This window comes from Octopus bimaculoides, chromosome 8 (assembly GCF_001194135.2).
Source record: "Octopus bimaculoides isolate UCB-OBI-ISO-001 chromosome 8, ASM119413v2, whole genome shotgun sequence".
NCBI lineage: Eukaryota > Metazoa > Mollusca > Cephalopoda > Octopoda > Octopodidae > Octopus > Octopus bimaculoides.
This window is the reverse complement of record NC_068988.1, coordinates 41,889,534-41,898,170: the sequence shown is the minus strand read 5'-3', so window position 1 is coordinate 41,898,170 and position 8,637 is coordinate 41,889,534. Positions and strand designations below refer to the sequence as shown.

At 35.4% G+C, this 8,637-nt stretch overlaps 1 protein-coding gene across 1 annotated transcript in view; it reads right to left on the bottom strand.

Annotated features, from left to right (window-relative positions):
• Positions 1 to 8,637, bottom strand: part of LOC106871740 (potassium voltage-gated channel protein Shaw) — a 149,499-nt gene that overhangs the window by 139,739 nt on the left and 1,123 nt on the right. The gene's annotated exons all lie outside the window — the stretch shown is intronic.

Here is an 8,637-nt window from a genome sequence, read left to right as displayed (position 1 = left end):
TATATATATATATATATATTATATATATATGTGTGTGTGTGTATGTATATATAATGCAAGTATATGCATATCTTTGTTTGAGTGTGTTTGTACACATATAAAGTGAAAGCAAAGTAAACAGATATCATTTTCACAAAGTTAGATAAAACCTCCATTAATATGTTAACTTTGAAATATATAAACACATTTAGTAATACCGTATTACGTTGTCACAAAGACGCATACACTCATATAAGTATATACGTAAACAATATATATAATCAGATTTTCGCACAGACATATGTAGATATATGCATTGTGAGCTTTCTCTCTATCAATCTCTCGCTGTCTCTCTCTTTATATATATATGTTTGTGTGTGTGTGTGTGTGTGTGTGTGTGTGTGTACAGAGAGAGAGAAGAGAGAAACAAAAGAGAGAGAGAGAGAGAGAGAGAGAGAGAGAGAGAAGAGACAAAAAGAAGAGAGAGAGAAGAGACAAAAAGAAGAGAGAGAGAGGAGAGATAGAAGGAAGAGAGAGAGAGAAAGAGAGAGAGAGAGTGAGCGAACGAGTAAGAGAAAAATGCAGAGAGAGACACACACACACACACACACACAGAAAATATATTGAAAGGGAGAGTGAGAAAGTAGGAAGAAAATCAATTATGTTGATGTAATATATGCTTAAACACCGTTATGTTTTCAAAAAGTAATATTTTGCTTCAGAGCCAGGTCAGATTCTGAAGACAGCCGCAAGCTGGCACAAACATCCTGGTGATGGTATTCAGGATATTTGGTGCACAATTGATATATTGATGTACGACAATGTTTTACACAATTCTCTTGTTAAAATGGCTCAGAAAAAAAAAAGTAAAGAAAAAAAGGAGAATTGGTCTATTCGATCAAAAGTGACCAGTGGCTAAACAACAACAACAACAGTCAGAAGAGCAACCGAAAAGGTCTTTCAAAGTCATAGAAAACGGAGTTTCTCCAGACATCAGTAAAATAACAAACATAATTTGGTTTACAAAGAAATGGGAAAAAATAACGATGATGTCAATGTCCTAACAAAGAAGTTATGGAAGCACAAAGAGAGACGCTGTTTAACTGTAAGGCAGGCATATTTGTTTGGCAATTATTACATTTAAGGGGTTAGGGGTAAGGCTTTGAGTCTTATGTACAGCTTCTCAGTCTAAAATGAACTTACAAAGGACATTGGTCTGTTAGTTACAAGCGTTGGCACTGCGGGAATTACAAATATACAAATATACAAACATACAATATATGATACATAGCATCAAAACAAAGTATCTACGAAACAGAGACGAGGCTACAAGACCGCCATATTAATTATTATTATTATTATTACAAAGGCGGCGCGCTGACAGAATCGTTACTACACCGAGAAAAATGCTTAGCGGCATTTCGTCCATTTTCACGTTGAGTTCAAATTTCGCCGAGGTCTACTTTACCTTTCATCGTTTTGGGGTCGGTAAAATAAGTACCAGTCAAATACTAGGGTTGATGTAATCGACAAGCCCCCTCACCTGAAATTGTGGGCCGAGTGCCAAAATTTGAAACGATTGCTATTATTATTATTATTATTATTATTATTATTATTATTATTATTATTATTATTGTTATTATTATTATAAATGTTTTTTGGGATTTAGTTACATCTCTTTACATTCTAAGCTTAAAACCTGCTGAGGTAGACGTAGCCTGTTATCCTTTCTGAGTTGTTAAATAACTACCCGGGGACTACGGTAATCAAAACACCAATTAATAGCTAATGCTCAACGCCATGGTAGGCTGATGGGCCGCCGGTCGAAAGTACTCTTTTATTCGTTATCTAGGCAGATACGCAGTCCATCATCTTGTCAGCTAGGTCTATCGCTTCTTCGCCATATTACTCATTGTTTTACCAGCTGAGTGAAATGGAGCAACGTGAAATGAAGTGTCTTGTTCAAGAACACAAAGCTTCACCCGATCCAGTTATCAAAACCAGTGTTAAGATCATGAAGCCAACATCTTAAACACTAAGTCACATTCTCCCACACAAAATAGCTTTACTTAGTGAAATGTGCCAGTGAACTACTGTAAGTTTATTAGATTGGCTATCTTCAACCCTAGATATAACACCACATCTCTATGATATAAATTAATATTAGTAGCAAAGCTCAAGGTATCCTGCTTATAAGAAAAAACAAAGGAGGCAATCCGTTCCCTTGAAGGACACCTCTAGTCATTTTAGTATTCTCTGCCTGTACCCTTGAATGACATTGCTCTCCTATTGATTACTACTCTGGAAAAAGCAACTTATTTTCTGCTCTATCCCTGTCATCTTTGAGAATTCTATTATCCATGAATGAAGAATCAGGCTACAGGCCTTTTTATAATCGATCATTACAAGATTTGTATGTCTTCTCAATCTTGGAGTGTTAATTTTCTATCAGTGATTGTTCCTACACTTCTTTCAACATCCTTTCTCCTGGCTATACACATATCTATTTATATATATATATATATATATATATATATATATATATATATATACTATTAGCAATTCTAGCTGTTAGGTTCACGTTATTAATGGAATCATGTAACTAGTTTAAGAGTATAAGTTGCGTTGCTTTCATTTTGGGACTTACATCAAAGAGATAACTGTAACTTGTGTCATCCATTCTGGCATAAGTTTCACTTTTCTGCAGCGAGTCGTAATATAATCTACATTCAGGGTGTTTTGTCAAATATACTTGTAGAAGAAGAAGAAGAATAAGACGAAGAAGAAGAAGAAGAAGAAGAAGAAGAAGAAGAACAACAACAACAACAACAACAACAACAACAACAACAGCGACAATTGTTTTTAATAAGTTCCCAATAATTGGAATTCATAGAAAGAAGTAAACGATTAAATCGGCTCCTATTCGTGACTGGTATTTTTTTTATCGACTCACTCGCTGAAGGATGAAAGGCAAGTTTCAATTCCGTTAGATGTGAACTCAGAATATTAAGTGTCGGAACACATTGTCGAATTCCGTGAAAAACCCCTAAGCATTTTTGTTTCTTTGTGATGAAACGTGCAGTCTACGGCATCGATGCTACATACTACGCATTTCTTGTACTTCAATTAATCTTGGAAGCTTGAAATGCAAAGACTGGTTGAACATTATGGTATTCGAAGTCCTAAATTTGCCCCATTTCTCAAAATACTTTCAATTTCCTTACATGCAAAGAAATTGCGGCTGAGAACACTTGCGCATTTATTGGTTGAGGACCAGCAATAACTCCTTCAGAGATCTTTGAAACATATCCTCGGCAAGGATATCCACTAGAACAAAGGCTGTTCTGCACATCCACATCCAAGTTCAATAATAATAATAATAATCATTTCTACTAAAGTCACAAGATCTGAAATTAGTGGGGAGGGGACTAGTCGATTACATTGACCCCAGTGTTTCACTGGTACTTAATTTATCGACCCTGAAAGGATGAAAGATAAAGTCGACCTCAGCGGAATTTGAACCAGAACGTAAAGATGGGCGATAATTTTAAATTTTAGCAGTGTTTTAGGGAGAGGACGTCGATTACATCGACCTCTGTACTTGACTGGAACTTGTTTATCGACCCCAAAAGGATGAAAGGCAATGTCGATTCGGCGTAATTTGAACTCAGAACATAAAGACGGACGAAATGCTGCTAACCATTTTGTTCGATGCGCTAACGATTCTGCCAGCTACCGCCCCTCAGTACGACGAAAATCATCACGAAAGTATTGGATAGTTGAAAAGAACAGGTACCATAGCCTGCAGGCAGCAAGCCCGATACGCATGCAAGACATCAGAAGTTCCAACAAAACTTGAGTTAAAAGAACGCTAATAATAACGATCCTTTCTTCTATAGGCACAAAGCCTGAATTTTTTAGGGAAAGGGTTAATTGATTACATCAACCCCTGTGCTTTACCCGTACTTATTATATCGACCTTGAAAGAATGAAAGTCGACTTCAGCTGGGTTTGAATTCAAACGTAAACAGTCGGAAGAAATGCTGCTAGGTATAATAATAATAATAATAATAATAATAATAATAATAATAATAATAATAATAATAATAGGATGTTTAACATGTGGGAACGATAAAACACTGTTCCTAAATCTATCCAAAAACATCGGGAATAAAGACAATACATGAAATCTAAAATAACTGACAAAGTGTTTGACTATATATATCCGAGTAAGTAAAAATCATTAAAATTTATTTCTATTTTCCGAACGAAATGATGTGTTTTAACTTTGTATCATCTCCATCACTCGCACAACATGTGTAAACACGCTCGCCACATTACGGTCCAATCAACATCAGACCATTTCCGTCCCCAATCACCATGCACAAGAAATGAAAAATAAATTAAATAATACCCGTATTATTCAATCCAAGGACAACAAACGGGAAGTACATACTTTAAACTTGTTACAAAAATGTTCGAAAAACTACACGTACAAAACCATTTGAGACCAGAAATGAACGGACCGGTGCCCTATGAAAATGATGACCATCAAAATAAAGGGTCAGACGTTATTCCTCATGGCTCGCAAATAAAACCAAGGAAAAGCTCTGCTAGTATTTCATTAAATTTTTCAGCCAGCGTTTTATGTATTCCTGTTAGATATTTTAATGAAATACTAGCAGAGCCATAAACAATGCCTGAATAGCTCACGGAAGGGAAAACTATCCTAATGTCTAAATCCACTGAAACGGCAAGCCCACAAAATTACAGACCGATAACTTATCTCCCTAAAATTTACGAAGCCTTTACTGCTGTAATATCGTAGAGAATGGGCAGACATCTGGAAGAAGACAACCTGTTTCCAAAAGAGCAGAAGGGATGCTGCAAGGACTCATACGGGAGTAAAGATCAGCTACTGATCAATAAAGCCATAACTAAAGACAGCTGCAGAAAGAGGGATCTAAGTATGGCTTGGATCGATTATCGAAAGGCTTTTGATAGTATTCCCCATACATGTATCCTGGAAACACTACCATGAACAAGGTAGCACTTATAATCTTTAAATATATAAAACGGTCCATCAATAAATGGCAGACAGCGCTACAGTTCCAGACAAAAGAGGGACTCATAATAACCAAAGCCGTCCATATTAGAAGAGGAATACTTCAGGGAGACACGCTCTTTCCAGTCATTTTCTGCTTGGCGCTGATACCTTTACCTGACATGCTAAACAGAACTGGATGTGAATACAACTGCTACGGCAAAACAATCAACCATCTCTTATATATAGATTATCTAAAACTGTATGCTACAAATGATAAACAGCTTGTAACATTACTACAGACAGTACATGGATTTACCAAAGAATAAGCATGAAATTTGGCTTAGAAAAATGTGACAAAGCAACCTTGAAAAGAGGAAAACTAGTTAAGAGTAACAACATCACACTAGATAAAGCAAATGAAATAAGAGAATTAGACCAAAGCCAGACATACAAATATTTAGGAATCAATGAACTAGATACGATACAACACAAACAAATCAAAGAGAAGACAAGAGAGGAATACAATAAACGAGTTAGATTAATACTGAAAACAGAGCTCAATGCGAAAAACAACATAATAGGTATCATCCCTCTAGCCATCCCAGTTATAAGTTACAGCTGCAATATTATCTGGACTCTAAATGAACTAATCGAAACAGACAGGAAACAAGAAAAATAATGACAGGATTTAGGATGCACCACCCAAAATCTGACAGGTTACATGTACAACGTACCGAAGGTGGTAGAGGCCTTATATAGCTACAAAGCTATCACAAAATAACCACTATAGGACTACAAAAATAACTACTTCGGAAGCAAGAAAGACTAATAGAAAAAGCCACAAAACATTAAAACAGAATCCTGTTTTCTGTCTTTAAGGAAGCTGACAAATACAAAAAGGAATTCATAGTACCTAACAACTGTGAAGAAAAAGAAGAAACAACAAAAGCTGTAAACCAACAGAAATTCAAAGAAACGACTATGATAAAACGATGGCAAGAAAAGCCCCTACATGGCAAATGTTGGGTTAAGCTAAACAGAAAAGAAATAGACTAAGCAAAATCTCAACAATGGCTGAGAAGCTCAGGACCTAAAGCAGAAACTGAATTACTTTTACTTGCAGCACAAGTCTTCCCACCAGAAATCACCAAAAGCACGAAATGAAACGAAATACCAGTAACTGTAGAATATGCAGTGATGGAGAGGAAACAATAAATCATATTGTCTCTGGCTGCCCAGTCCTAGATAAGAAAGAATATATTCACAAGCACGACAGAGTTGGGAACTATTTACACTAGAAGCTATGCTAACACTATGGTATAACAACAGAAAAAAATGGTATAATTCCTATTATACGATGCGCACAGATATCATGAAAAAACATTGAGACAAATACATAACAAAAACACCAAGACTTACAAGTGTTATATAACATACAGAAAATAGCATTACTAGGCACTACGTAAAACACTTTCAATATAGTGAAAATAAGAGCACGACATCAAACCACAGCACATACTCAAGTCGCACAAAGCTGCGGTGCTGGGTTGTGCAGTGAAAACACATGATAAAAATAAGACTACTGAATAATAATAATAATAATAATAATAATAATAATAATAATAATAATAATAATAATAATAATAATAATAATAATAATAATAATAATAATAATAATCCGTTCTAATGGAGGCACAAGGCCTTAAATTTGTGGAGTGGGGATTAGTCGATTATATCGACCCCGGTGTTTCACTAGTACTTAATTTATCGACCCCGAAAGGATGAAAGGTAAAGTCGACCTCTAGCAATGCCAGGAGATGAGCTTTAAATTTAGAAACTTGCCACTCAAAGTTGCTAGTATGGATTGTTGGTACAAATTCTTCCAACAAAAACAGCTAGAGACACTGAAAAAATAACGATAGTTACCTCGTGAATTTTATAGAAACAGGAAGGTTGTGCCAATTGTTATTTGGCTGTTCAGGTGAAAATATGATTGAAGTTGAAAGACAAGTGAAGAAGTTAATTACAGGGAAGAAAGCGGATGAGAAGATTAAGAATGGAAGCTTTATTTATAGCAAAATACAAACGAAATATCAACACAAACATACAACAATTAGAAAAGAAGCAATGAAAGTAACTTCGAAATTAATTGTTACATAATTTTAAATAAAACGTAGCTACATAATAACTCCTACAAAACTATGCAACCTATCACCCACCTAAAAGAATGACAACACTGAACATTCGCACACAAAACACGGTAATAACGAGACGCTATCATCAATTCATTAAAAAATATGATCGAGGTTTTCAAGATTTAATAAATTATGGAACGCTACCATTCTATATTAAACATAAAAGAAAATATGAAAACTATTAATAACAATCAATTAAACTCGAACAAAGTTGTGTCAATATAATAAATTTCATATAAATACTGTCCCTCCACCCTGTGAACATCCCAAAACATATACATGCATATATACATGTATACATATATATCTATAAACGTATATATATATATATATATATATATATACGCAAACACACACACAGACACACACAGACACGCACACACACAGACACACACATACACGCACACACACATATATGTACAAATTTTCTGTAAGAAGCCTACGAAAGTTTAAGTTGCACTAGACGAGGCTGAATAAATATTTTAAATAATAAATCTGGATATGTATGTATGTATGTCATTGTTCAGTTTTATTTCAAAATTTTTTGTCAATAAACAGCCGGTTTCTAACGTAGATCCAAGGGTCCTTCATTGCAATCTCAACATCAACAACAGGATATTTTTGTATGTATGTATGTATGTATGTGCGTGTGTCTATGTATATGTGTGTGCGTGTGCCTTTGTGTGTGTGTGTGTGTGTGTGTGTTTCTTTTTTGTATTTGATTTGTAAGAGCCTTAATGCGAAACCGTTGTTCCTTTAATTTTTGATAAATCAATCAATTAACAAAAGTAAACACCAACGACGAGTGAGTGCATTTTTATTGACAATATGACAGTATGACACTCACAAAGGGCAACATTATACGAGTAACAAAATATATCCATTTCGTCCGAAATCTAAGATTCACTTTATTATCCAATGCTCCTTCTTTTATCCTTCGAGCAGTGTAAAACACAGCTGTTTGACACCTGTCAGCCGATGAGCCGCTTGTACTGGGGAACTCTGAGCTACAACAGAACAAGTCGACAGCATCGAAGTACACAGACAGACAGACACACACACACACACACATACACACACACAGACACAGACACAGACACACACACACAGACACACACACACACACACACACACACACACACATACACACACACACACACACACGTAAGTATGTATGTGTGTAGGTAAGTATGCGTGTACGAATATGTATCATATATATACATGTATAACAAATGATGAAAATGGAGAATGGACTGTTTACCGCATTTGTAATATACTCAACCAGTAAACACAGCAGAAATCCTGAGGTTGATCAAGTGACACCTATGGCAAAACTGTGGATGACATCAGGTAGCCAGAGACAGTGAAAGTGCTTTAATCAGCATATTACTAGGTGCATATCCAAAACTTTGAATA